The sequence below is a fragment of the Phalacrocorax aristotelis genome, chromosome 1, assembly GCF_949628215.1.
Source record: "Phalacrocorax aristotelis chromosome 1, bGulAri2.1, whole genome shotgun sequence".
Lineage (NCBI taxonomy): Eukaryota > Metazoa > Chordata > Aves > Suliformes > Phalacrocoracidae > Phalacrocorax > Phalacrocorax aristotelis.
In genome coordinates, this window is record NC_134276.1 from 154,288,182 (window position 1) to 154,301,470 (window position 13,289).

Sequence of the window (13,289 nt, forward strand, 5' to 3'; positions counted from 1 at the left end):
TTCTGCCAAATAATCACTTAAGCAAACATCAACTACAGAGATTAGCAAAAGCATCTGACAATGCGCAAATCAGGCAAGAAACACAGGCTGAAGGGACAGCTTAGGCAAGTGAGGATTTAATAAGTGAAATAACATGACGTTCCTGAATCAAAGCTTGCAGTGTTTTTGGAAGATTGTTGAAAATCCTATCTGTTGGCCTTAGAGGGTAAGCTAGTAGATTTTTTCCATCCCTTGGTCCCTACTGCATACCAGCTGCACCCAGGCAGGCTTCTAATAAAAGCAAGTGACTCTTGCACAAACAAAAACATCTTTGTGACCTCTGGGAAGGCAGCAATCCAAGCAAACAATCAGGCAGTCAGGTGGCACAAGCTATCAGGAAGCAATCAGAACATCTCAGGGGCCTTTCATCAGCGGCAGAAGGAAAGCCTAGCCACTACCATAGAAGACTGGATTTCCAGGAGAAATCACCCTAGGTAGAACAAGAAGTTCAAACAATTTCTGTTTAATATGGTGGGGGTGGGAAAGCTACTTTTGAACACATAATTTTTCTTGTTCAGACTAAAGGAACAAAATGTTTTCCTACCAGAATGAAGGCAGAGTATCAGAACAATCTCTTGATTTATCTTTAATTTACTAAAAGGTGCTTCACTCCAAAGGCACTTTTAATGAAAGTAATGAGATTCTGCTGCAAGAAGCACAAGAACAGTCACAACCATTTACTAGCATTATAACTCATTTGTGCCTTATTTTGAAGAATTTGTCACCAAAACAAAGTAGCAGACACTCTTTTTAGACCTTAGGCTGAATTCATAGTCCTTATTCTGATGAAGCTCTTGCTGAAGCATCAGCTTTGCCTGAGTAATGGTTGGAGGATGGATGGAGGTTGGAGGATGCCTTAGTACTAAACTCTGCTTGACAGGAAGAATATGATTATTACTGAGCTGAAAAAGATCTCAATATGGAAATGGAATAAGTTCAGTTGTCCAAAAGCAAACTGTGACCTTGTGGTGCCATAACACTGCAGAGACAGCGCCATATTAGAGGCGCCATCTTTCTACCAAGGCTATTTTTAAGTCCCTTCCTATATCACTTTCAAAGACAGTAGACCTTTCTTAAGAGAACCATCCATTACTGTCCAACGAAGTGCCAAGAAAAGCATCATAAAAATGTTAAAATGGGCATTTTGACCCTATGTCACTCTTCCCACTGTTGCTCGTGTGCTGTAAACCTGTAAAAAATACAAAACACCTGTAAAATAGTTATTTTGAAATACAAAGATTTTTATATGAGAACTACCTACACAGAATATTAAGCACATTTTGGATGCTGCTGTCACGGAGGCAAAGATGCTCCAGACTGTGAGCCTTCTGTTGCTGGCTACAGATGGGCGCATATATTTGCACTGCACTACTAAAGCTCTTTTGCACTTTGAGATACACAATGTGAGAAGTATAGCTAAAAAAAATAAATACATAAATAAATCTGTTGTACTAGTGATCCAGTTGAAACAAGGAATCCTTAAATGCAATAGTCAGATTATCTTTAGCTGGTTATGAAACTAATGCCATTGTTCGCATGGCTCTGAGAAACAAAACAGGTCTTGTGCCTGATATCCAATGGAACTGACTTTGAGAAGCCAGTTCAGTCATTTTCGTTGCCTGCAATCAGACCGGGACACTCTGACTTCCAGATATCTACATATTTACTGCTTTTGTCAATACACAGGGAATTCCTCCTTTCCTACACACCTGTAGAGCACAATTGTCTAGTTTTTACCTTTCTAACCCTTAGGGACAGCCTAAGGCCATAGGCAGATGCAGGTATCAAATTCAGATGGTGACGACAACAGCAGAGTGGTCTACCTTCCTTAACAAGCTCCAGAGATCAACACCAACTTTGCACTCAAGCCTGAGAATTAGGCTACCCCTACCTCACTGCCGGTATCCCTAGTGCTGTGTCTGCCTCTACCGCCAGCTGGACCAACCCCACCAAGACAACAGAGCAATAGCCCCAGTGCATAGAGGGAAGCTTGCTAAAGGAAAGAAAAGCCCATTCAGCCTCCTTCTTCCCTCCCTGTTGTTCTGTCTGGTTTTACTCCTGAGAGGAGAACTTGTACAGTCGCTCCAAAAATATTGTTTGAAGACAGCAAAAATTCTATTTCATTTATGCTGTTAGCTAGCTGTGGACCAGTGCCAAAATAAGCATTTGGACTCAGGTATTAGATAATTTCTCCCCTTTCTCTTCCCTCCTGACAGGCGCTGGGTGATGGTATCATCTACAACTAAATAGGGGCTGTTTACAAGGTCCAAGCTACACTGGAACTCTGTAAAAACTAATGAGGAAGGAAGATTTTTATAACACTCCTGTGAAACATTTAATGAGCTCTGAAATAGTGCTGGCAGGCCTCAGAGGAGAAAGGTGCACTTTAAAATTGAACTTTGCAGTTTACTAAATGGCAGTGGACTGGAGCCCCAAGCACTATTTATTTTCAGAGACTATTTTTATCAGAAAATCCCAACTCCTGTAATGCTCTTCTGCTCTGAAAGTCTTTACCCCTCTGTTGCAGCTGCCATACAATCAATGGCACTCGCCAAGCAACGTGCTCCTAGGGCCCAAATTAACATATTAACACATTTGTTTTTTAACATAACGAAACGGTATTTTGCCTTAGATATAGTCGGCTGTGCTCCACACCTCCAGAGATTACCGACATTGAAACCAGAATCTGCTATTCTGGGAAGGCAAGGAAGGGCAGAGGCTTTTTGGAGTGGAGGGACAGAGGGGATGAAAATCATCTGGCTGCATCAGTAATATATCTAGCTCTATTATATTCACATTCCCCCTTCTCATCTCCCATGAAACTGCCTGCAGCTGTGTTCTCTCAACCTTCGGTCTGAAAGACATTAAAAAGCAGTCTGCAAGATGACTAGTTTTTTAAGAAGTCACTCCCACATATGTAAGCAAGGAAGGAAATGAGAAAAGTAAAAAAAAAAAAAAAAAAAAGAAAAAAATTCATCATGGTGCCACTGCAGGAGGTAGGAGGTAGAGCAAGGTATTTTAAGTGGTTCAGTGATTCTATTCCTTGGAAAAAACTAAGATTAGACATATTGGTAAAGAGAGTGTCTAGTTTGGTAAAGTCCCACTAACCTTTTCTACCTTGATAAGGTAAGCTATTGCTGAAAACTTAGGAAACTGAATTACTTTACTACTACTATGTCAAACATCACCTGCAACAGGGCCTTCTACGCCTTAAAGGTCTCGTGGAAAGACTGTAGGAGCCTGAAGAGTGTCTGAAAAGTATTAATGAACTTGGCATCACAAAATCAGTTCTGGCAACTCAGAGGAAATAAAATTTTAAGCAGCAAATTCCATACTGACTGCCAACTCTTATTTCACAGCCTGGATCAAGCTCATGTTAAAGGTAGTGGGATTAAAGAGTTTCTCCAGCTGATGACCACCTCCATTTGAGACAAGATCAAAGGTTTGCAAAGCATATTTAAATTTAAAAAAAAAAAATCTACTGGTCTTTATTTAGTGGCTGTTACTGTCGGCACAAATAACAGGTATTAGTCCCTTGGAAGGTAATGACACACAGAAGACAACACTTTTTCTCATCTTGTTTAGTTGTCGCTCTATCAATCCACAGAGACACCACCATACCATTTCATATGTAGCTACAGTGTTCTGTGGGTTATTCTAGTAAAACACAAACATCCACGTTACAGAAGACATTGCTTGCTCCTTTAATTTCATTTTTACACAGTGCTTCTGCTGAAGTAATTGATGCGAGACAAATGACGCAGATTTCCCCCAACTCTCCTCAAATGCACATTGAACACTTGACAATGCCTACTTTTCTATTTTCCTCTCCACGGCTCCATCGGAGAGGACCCTCTATGCATTCAGGGCAGCACAATGGAGAATGATTTCCAAAGCATTAACTTGGAGCCATTGAGACTTGGATGTTTTCAAAATGACTCTATTGTCCTCAGAGGATTCTAGACTACCCCAGCCACTCTAGAAGAGAGTCTTTTTCCCTTTCTCAAAGCATCCATCCCTTGAGCCATCCCTGGAGTGCATTGTTGGGGTTGATTCCTTAGTGCAGCAAGTTCCATCAGTCAAAGCTCAACAGATACAAATAATATCAGGATATGGATATAAATTAGTGCGACAGACCCTAAGTAGTTTTGACAGGTTTAGTAAGTATATATAGCAACATGGAACGCTATTCCTGCTGTCAGACATCAATATGTAGACAGAAGATTGGGGGCACCATGGAAACTCAGCGACATAAGAGTGGTATTGATTGGATAGAAAATGAGGCTGCAATTTAAGCTTAAGGCTGCCAGAGATGCCAAGAATGGAGAATGACCTCCAGCAGTGAATTTTCAGCATAAGCTCCCTGTGAACAAGCCAGTCCAAGAAGGATAAATCAGGGACAAGCTCACCAGGGATATGGGTCGACCGAATGCAGGCTACCCTAAGCAGATGAGAATCACTCTGTGTGCACGGGCGTTACAGTGACCTACTTCGTTCAAAGACAGCATTTTGAATGGTTTATTACAGAGGCTTGAGACAAAGAGATTTCCTCAATTAAAGTCCTGAAATGAATCCCCTAAATGAAAATGCTTTTGATACACTGATCAGCAAGAGGTTGTAAATATCGAAGCAAAGCGTACATTGTTAAAGACCAGTTCCCACAGAAAACACCACGGTTGGGAGCATAGGTAATGAGGGGGCCTGAAGAGAGCGGGAGGTTTCGTGAGCGATGCCAGCTCCATCCCTAATGCCCTAGTGTTACTATGAAACACTTGTTACTCTATAACACTTCCCTGCTGCAAAAACATACTAAAATAAAATGGAGTATGAGTTAAATAAGTGCATTTTCAGAGTTCCAGTAAAGGATTATTTTTAATTGTTATCTGAGGACTCGGGAACAACCATTCCCATACTCATCAAGAAGAAACATAGGACGTGTCGGGGAAGTACCTTGTGGGAGCAAGCTAAGTAATAATATTCACTTTAGTGACAGAAAGAGGAATCTACACAAAACATCCATCAGTACGGCTGTGTCAGGAATAAGATAAGCCTCCAAAGTGTCCTCTGCGTCAGATTGGGTGTAAGGAATACAGGCATATGGTACTGGGATAGCAGCACTATGTTTGTAACGCTATAGTAAGACCAATCTTCTGCTGACAAGGATGTATCAGCCACAGACTGCATCTCAAATGACTTGTGATATACACCTGGGTAATTGCAAAAAGTCTGTTTTTCTTTGGCCATTTCTACACTATAAACATAGATTTACCATTTGTAAAAGAAAGATTTGTTGCTGGCTTCTCTTTTTTCCACCCAAGAGCTTGCTCTGGAGCACACTAAAGTCAGTAAGTTTCTGTCCTTCAGTTTCATCTAAAGGTTTGTAAGTAATAAGTCACCAAAGGGTTTAGCTTAGCCTGGAGACAGGAGTCTATTAAATCCCTGCTTTCCTTTCTTTAGGAGGAGTCACTAAATTATGCAGCAGGTTTTTTTGTCACTGCCTTTGTATTATTTTTTCTTGTTCATCCTTTCCAATGAAGTACCCTCTCCATTCACTTCCAAATTTTCATTACTACAGCAAATTAATGAATTTTGTCACAAATATGCAGGTTCCTTTTTCCCTTCAGACCATTTCCTTAGATCAAAACTTCAGACATTTTTTTATTTTTTTAAATGTCTTATTTCTTTGCAGGGAGGAAACAGAAATGCAGAGGAAAAAAAACCATAACATTTGCTTTGTAAATCAGCTCAATCACAGTGTCCAGAAAATGTAAAAGATGAATATTTCTTTGTAACAACTTTTCCCATATCCTTCCCTTCTCGCTCTCTTTCTTTCCATCCCTTCCCTCCTTCTCCCTAATACAACCAGTTACACACTTAGTCTATTTCTTGTCCAAAAAGTTGAACTTTACCAAAAGCTCAAAACAAAACAAAACAAACCCACCACGCTAAAACCAAGGCCCAAAGGGAAAACAAGGAAAGGGCAGAGAATTCAAGAGTTGATGAGCCACAGGTAAAGCGTTCTTCCACTGTAGTACAAGTCATTTAGAGCAAACAGGACCTAGTTAAAACACCTACCACTATCCATAGCTGCAGGATTATCTCCCAGAGAAAGATTTAATGCACGTCACAAACATTGCCGCTGTGCTCCCAAGAACCACCTAGTCTCTAGGGTTTGCATCCTAGGACCCAGCTGCAGTATGTACCACTAAACTAACGCACAGTAGATATTCACCGCCAAGGCAAACCTCTTGCAGTGTGGAAAAGAGAGGTGTGCGACATCCAGCCGGAACATGTAAGAGGGGCAGATGAGCTCCTGAAGAATTAAGACTAGTTTTTCGCTATAAAAAGCTCTGCTTTTAAAAGAAGAGGATGAAGCGGGGTAAGGAGTTAGAAGCATCAATGTTGGAGACCATAACACATTTGCAGAATAATCTGTATGCTCAACAGGAAGAAACTTCACCGTTGTTAACTCAGATTTTCTCCCAACAGATCCCTCCAGAGGAAATGGAAGACACAAAGTAACAACGGCAGTTTTAAATAGATCTATCAGCACTTGCTAGATTCAGTTGTTCCACCAGAAGTGAACTAGGGCTAAGAAGGCAAAGTCCCAAGGAAAATATCAGTTAAAGTGCTCGGTCCGAGGGTACAATTTAACTTCATTATCCCGAGTCTCAGCCGGGACATTCCTGGCACAGGGCGACTGGGACCTGCAGGGGGTTTGCCACTCCGGGGTCACCCCGCTGCCCTTTTGTCCTCTCGAAACGGACCAGCCCGAGGACTCCCGCCTCCCTGCCCCGCTGGGTCACGTCCCCCACCGCCACCTCGCTTCTTCTCACCCTGCCTCGGCTTTTTAACGCTCCCGCTCGCGGACCCGCCGCCGCAACCCCGAGTGGGGCGGCCGTCAGGCTGCGGCGCTCCCCCACCACGGCAAAGCGCGGCGGGGACCGCGGCGCCCCCGCCACCCCGTTCCTGCTCCCGGGAACCCCCAGACCTCGCCCCCTCGGGCAGATGTCTCCGGGACGGCAGGTGCCCCCACGCCGCTGGGTCCGGGTTCCCACCCGGCCCCTCTCCCCGGCACCCACCGGGCGACGAGAGGAAGCGAGGTGGGGCCGGGGCTGCGGAGCCCCGCTGGGGCAAGTCCCCTGGAGCCGGAGCAGGGCGGGGGGAGGCGCTGCCCACCCTCCCCCTGGGGGAGCGAGCGCGGGGGGCACCGTTACTCGGGCGGACCCCGGGAGCCCCCACCGCCCCCTCGGACTTACTTCGGGCGGCGAAGGACTCTTCTCCCGCAGCTGAGAGGGGCGAGCCCTGGGCGTCCCCAGTGAGCAGAGGCTACTGCTGCTGCCGCCGCAGCGCGTCCCTTCGCTTCCCCACGGACGGGCTCCTCGCCGGCCGCCGCCTCACACCCCACGCCCCGTGTCTCTCTTTCTCTCTCTCCCGCCGGAGATTTCTCGCCGAGATTTTTATAGTGGAGGCAGGGAACCTGATCCGCGCTTTGACTCGGCAGAGCCCGGGCTGCGGCGAGGCGGCGAGAGGAGGGAGGCAGGCGGGCGCCGGGGCAGAGCGAGCGGCCGCGCTGCCCCCTCGTGTGATGCGGTGGGGCCGCGCCCGCCGGGCGGGTCACCCGCGGGGCAGCCTCGCCCCCGCCGCCGGGGGGGCCCGGAGGGGAGGGGAGGGGGCGGGACGGGGGCGCTCCGCCGGTGGAGGGGGGTCGGTGACGGCTCCCCCTCCGCCCTCCGCCGAGGGAGAGCCCGGCGGGGTGGCGCGGCCCCCGCTGCGGCGGGGCTGGCCCGCCGGCCGGCGACGGGCTTCCGCTCCTTCTCCTGACAGCACCGCCGGCAGCTGAGGGTGGGGAGCCGAGGGCGGGAGGGGGGACGCCTCACGGTACCCCGCGGCCGGTGCGGGGGCTCGCCGGGGCTTCAGCTACCTTTCCAGCCACAAACATCCGCAGCTTTTGCCCGGGTTTTGGCTCTCGGGGCATGAGGATCTTTAACTTTAGCCTCGCTGACTTGCAGTTTGCCACTGGAACTGCGACCAGTGTTGGACTGGAAATACTGCTGGTGGGGTTGGAGCCAACCCAAAAACCAGCTTTTAATTTCAACTTGGTCTGAAAGTGCCATGAGAACAACTTTTTTCATGGCGTTTCAACGCTTCGGGTTGTAGTGGTTGCTGGAGTTATACCAAGGCTTTCATTTAGGAGCAGGCTTTTCCAACTTTTAGGTTCATTACATCCATTGAATGAGTGTTCCCCAATCCACAAATTAATTTAAAACTAGGTGGACTTGTTCCAAACTCCAGGCAATTTCTGTGTAATTCCTGATTCCCAAAGCAAGTCTCTGCCGTGATTTGAAAGACTGAGCCCATTGACTGCTTGGGTCTCAGCTGGGGCTGCAGTTTGCAGCTCCTGCTCCAGGTTTGCACAAAAATCCAGTTCAGCTTCTTCTCCTGTTTCCAGAGGAATGAGCTAAAAGAGTAATTTGTCTGGCACCATACATATTGCATCATCTAACACCTACCATCTGTGACAATGAAAAGCACTGTGCGGCTAGTCCCAGCGTGGGCAATTGCACCCACCTGGAGTCTTTCTTAGTAAAGTAAACTACTCCCTTCCATCCACACCTTGGCATCTTCTTTTCATCACACAGTTATGTGTTTAGTCCTGGCATGGCTGTTCAGGATTTGCACCACCAGCAGATTTAATGACAGTGATGTAATTTAAAACAACAACTTTGATTCGCAGTGTGAAGTGGCGGCTTGAGATGGAGACAATATTCTTTCTAGCAGCTGGACGAGTGGAAATGAGCACTCAGTAGTAAACTTGGTCTTTGCATTTCAGACTATGCAATGTTGAACGGGTCCTTGGTAGCTAGCTTGCACCTTCCTGAGGGCTTCTCAGTGAAATCCTGGCATCATGCTGCTAAGCACCACGAACATCCAGAGAAAGAGACTTTCCATCAAAAAACACCTGGTGGTGGTCGACACTTTAAGTCCTCAGAGTTTCTCCATACAACCACAATAGTGCATTTCAGATGGTCAGTCGTGTCTGAGTAACAAAGAGAAAGTAGGAAAGAGTACAAAGGCTGATCTGTAATTGAAACCAAAACAGATTGCATCAAAGTGGGTCAAGAGATCTCTTCCTTTACTTACAGAAACCTGAATCTTAGCTAAAACACTGAAAACTTAACATTTCAGCTTTTCAGAAAGTAATAGAAACTTTCTGCAGAAAGCAACTGCTTTTTACATAGATGTGCATGACATTAGAAGCCTCACTTGTCCACTGAATTTTAGAAGCAGTGTCAGTAGACAATCTTTGAACAAATTTGCTCACAGGTTTTCTCCATACCTGGTTTTCCATAGCTCAGAAATTAATTTCCTGAAGCTGAGTTTACATGCACAGAAACTCATTTTGTGTGATAAGGCTTGTGTTTTGATTCAGAAAGTCCAAAATAACACTGCAGACGAGGTTAACACAGCTGCTCAGAGGATGGATTATGGTCTGAAGCACCTATGACTGAAAAAGAGAGGATTTCAGTTTTGATTGACAAAAAGTAAATGTGATTTAATGTTAATATTATTTTTGTTTCAGTGGCACCTTGATGCTTAATTGAGGTTTCCATTGCAATCAGCACTGTACAAATACAGAAAGACATTCTTTGCCCCAAAGTGCCCACTGTGTTTGATGCCTTTGATATTAATGGAGTATAACACTTTAATTCCTTGACTGAACCTTTGCTGTTGAGATAGAACCATAGAAGGCCATGAGACAACTAATGAACACAGCAACCTTGGGAGGACCAATGTAACTTCTTTTGCCAAGCAAAAGTAATGAACTATATGTAATCACAGCCTTAAAGTGCCTATTGTGCTGGTTCCCAGTGGGAAAGAACAGGAGAGCATGGAGAAAAGGGACTGATAGGAAGATAAGCTATGACTATTTACTTGCTGTAGGGATATTTTCCTTACTAAAAAAAACTGTGAGGTTGGAGAGGCTTATTTCAAGAACCTCACTGCTATTTTGTCTCTCCTGACTTTGTTTTCCAGCCAATGCTTTATTTCCTACATGCTGTCTGGAACAACAGCCTAATCTATGTTTCTTGTGACATACAGACAAATCCATACTGAAAAAAATAGGTTTTGACTACTACTTTTCTAGTTTGGACACACAGCTAACCTAGAAAGGAGAATTTGCTTGCAGGTTGCTAGTAATACTTACCTTTAAAATCCTTGACGTTTGTTTAGAGCTGCTGGTTCCAGTCTGGTCAAAAAACAGAAGTGAGGAATGGACTGGCAGCAGCAGAACTCCAGTTTCTACTTTCATGTATCATCTTTGCTACGCAAACAAAAAATTGGCAACCTAATGAAAGAGAGAGAGGGGGCTGTTTCGGGTTTTTTTTTTTAAGGAAAAGTTAGGTTTAGGGCTATAGAAAGGTATAAAAGGACTTCTGATTGATGCCACATGCAAATGCTCTCACAAACAATCCAAAAGTATTAGATCCCAGTTAGGGTCCTAATTCAATCAGTAAATATTCAAGGCAATTTTGAGGAAAGAAACTCTCAGCATTAGACATGGTTTGTGCCAAAATTTAGAAAGCCACCCATAACAAATTTCTTCTCACTGAGTTTTTTTTTCCTCTGAAAAAAAGCACCAAATTTTCCCCTTGAAGCTGGGTTTTTCAGTACTTCTAGGTAGTCATTTCACAGACCACCTGATAGAGATAGTTACTTGGATTTCATCATCTTCTAACACAGGTTTGCACTTTTTTCCAAAGTTGCCCTTGGAAAATTCTGACTCTAAAACTCAGACTACAAAGTCAGAGGACAAGACTTCATGCAGTTTGCGCCCAGGAAGTGCTCCACTGGTTTTGGTCCCCCTGCTCAGTAGAACGAGGCTGTACTTTTCCAAAAGTAAACACCACCCCTTGTGCACCAGTTAAAAGGTCAGCTCAAACTGAGCTTGCCTTGTTTGTTTCAGATACACCAAAAATATCAATTTCTTTCTCTCACCCTCACTAGCCATCAGCAACAGGAGCTCCAGGAAGATGTAACATGATTCCAGGAAAGCAAAGAGAACTCGACAATAGTTTAAAGATTTTTTTCACCTTTTGCTCCATTGTTGCTCCCAAGCTATTGAGCTGCCCAACCCCGGCAACTGAGTGCCCCGCATCCCCACTCTTGTGCTAAGATCAGATTTCCATTAGTGATACTGAATTATTTAGTGACTGCATCGAAGATTGAAACCAACTACTTCTGAGCTGTGTACCTTCTCACTCTATCTTTCATTTCAAGTCCGCACAATGGCAGACGTATAGTCACAGAGACCATCAATCCTATAATTAGAGTAGAAAAATCCATGGAGTTAAAAAATAATATTTCATAGCTCACTCTCTTGTATTATAGTAATCCAGTATATTAAAAAAAAATCAGATTTCCCAGATGTATGCAGAAGAAGGCAGACAGAGAGCATGAACCCAGAAGAGTTATTCTTTCATGCCCATATGCTAAAAGCTTAAGATATTTGAAAACAAAGTCAGTGTCACAGAACTTGGTCTTAAGCTTCAGTCACCAAACTGTGGATACATGTTGTAACTTTACACATTTGACTGATTCTATTTTCTACAAGGTGATTAAAGTTCTTGTGCTCAAAATTATTCATGTGCATACATCTGCATGTTGCAGTTTGAAATCCACAAATATAATGCAACACAGCAGGCCTTTCCAGATCCCCAGCATTTAAAAGACTGCCATTCATATGTTGGCTTCTCTCACTATTTTCTTCTTTTGTGCTGGCTCTCCTGGGATTGGAAGACCTACATATCCAGGATTTGAAGTCTACTACATATCAAAAAAATCTAGCTATGGTATAAAATTGCTGCTTTGAGTATGCCATCACTTATTTTTCCTATTTAAATAAACATGTCCATTTCACTCTGGTTTTACAGTTTGGGGTGAAGTACAAACCAAAAAGGCATTTTATTTTGAAGGACTGAGTAAAAGCTACCATTTTTGTTCTTTTTCTCTGTTGTGGTTTTTTTTTTTTTTGTCATTATGTATTTCTGGGTAAAAATCAAAGCAAAATGCAGAAACAAGATCTTCTGCCATTGAAACAGAACTACAAAATTTACTTTTTTATTTGTTTTCGAATTTCTGGCAGAAAATTTCCGAAGAAACAGAATGCAAATTTCTTCAGTTTCTCTCAGGGAGATCTTGGATTGCTAATACCTATTTTTTTCTCAAGGCACGTATAGTGCCTAACTACTCTGTAAAAGGACTGGCTTTAAAAGTAGAGAAAGTAGTATTTATAATCCCACCTAATCAGTCCTTGACCTCTCGTTAATTCAGTCAGCTAGTACCAGTCATAGTGCTAAATAGCTTTCCTCTAGGCACTGAACTGAATTGGTCAATTTTATTCTCAGTGACAACTCAGCAATAACAAATTTGAGGCACTAACTACATAGCAGGCAAATGATTGAGAAATGAAAAGCATTCTGATCACTTGCCTATGAGCTGAATCATAACACACAAACATTTCCCAGTTAAAAGTAAAACTATGGTAACCACATTTTGAAATACATAATCAGTACCTTTCGTTCTAATGATGCTTATGTAATTAAAGAAATATTTCTTAATATATTCCCTTTGGAATGAATTACTACTGTTGTGGGGAGCGACCATTAGGACACTTTCTGCATCCACAGTATGACGCAGCCAGCACAGCTCTGAGCTGAATGTATGAACAAAGAAGAAATTCCACTTATCAAAATGTTCCCTTACCTTTTAAAATGTTTTATTTGTCAATTCGTAAAGGGTTCACCTGTGTAATTATAACGATGCTAAATTTCACGTTCAAAGACAAATATAAGTGGTTTTGACAAGTTTTCCTTATGTGCAATTAAATGATGAGATGTTTTCCTTCAGTGCAATTGCAGAACAGAGCTAAATCCTTGATTATGAATTTTAGTGAAATCACAGCAATAAAAGGAACACTGAGAATATAATATTGACAAGTAATTATCAAACATGTTCAGAAACACCATTACTGAGACTTCTTTATAGCTGGCTCTTCCAAGACTTCTGTGGCTTAGCCTCATCCCACAGTTGAGCTCGTCAGCTCACTATTTCAATGGTAGAGTACAAGCTTGCACATATAATGGAGGTTTCTTTCTTCACTTTAACTAGTAGCACTTGCTGTAGTAAAGTCAAACCTTGAAGTAACAGCAACTCATCCATAAAGTAGGCCATAATAAAAAACAGGC

General features: G+C 43.4%; 1 protein-coding gene across 1 annotated transcript in view; it reads right to left on the minus strand.

The window, feature by feature from the left end:
• PTN (pleiotrophin) overlaps window positions 1–7,762 on the minus strand; it is a 74,307-nt gene extending 66,545 nt beyond the window's left edge. The window contains exon 1 of the mRNA XM_075116911.1: window positions 7,299–7,762. The gene's annotated coding sequence lies outside the window, so the exon portion shown is untranslated. The remainder of the gene's footprint in view (window positions 1–7,298) is intronic.
• Window positions 7,763–13,289: the final 5,527 nt, after the last annotated feature.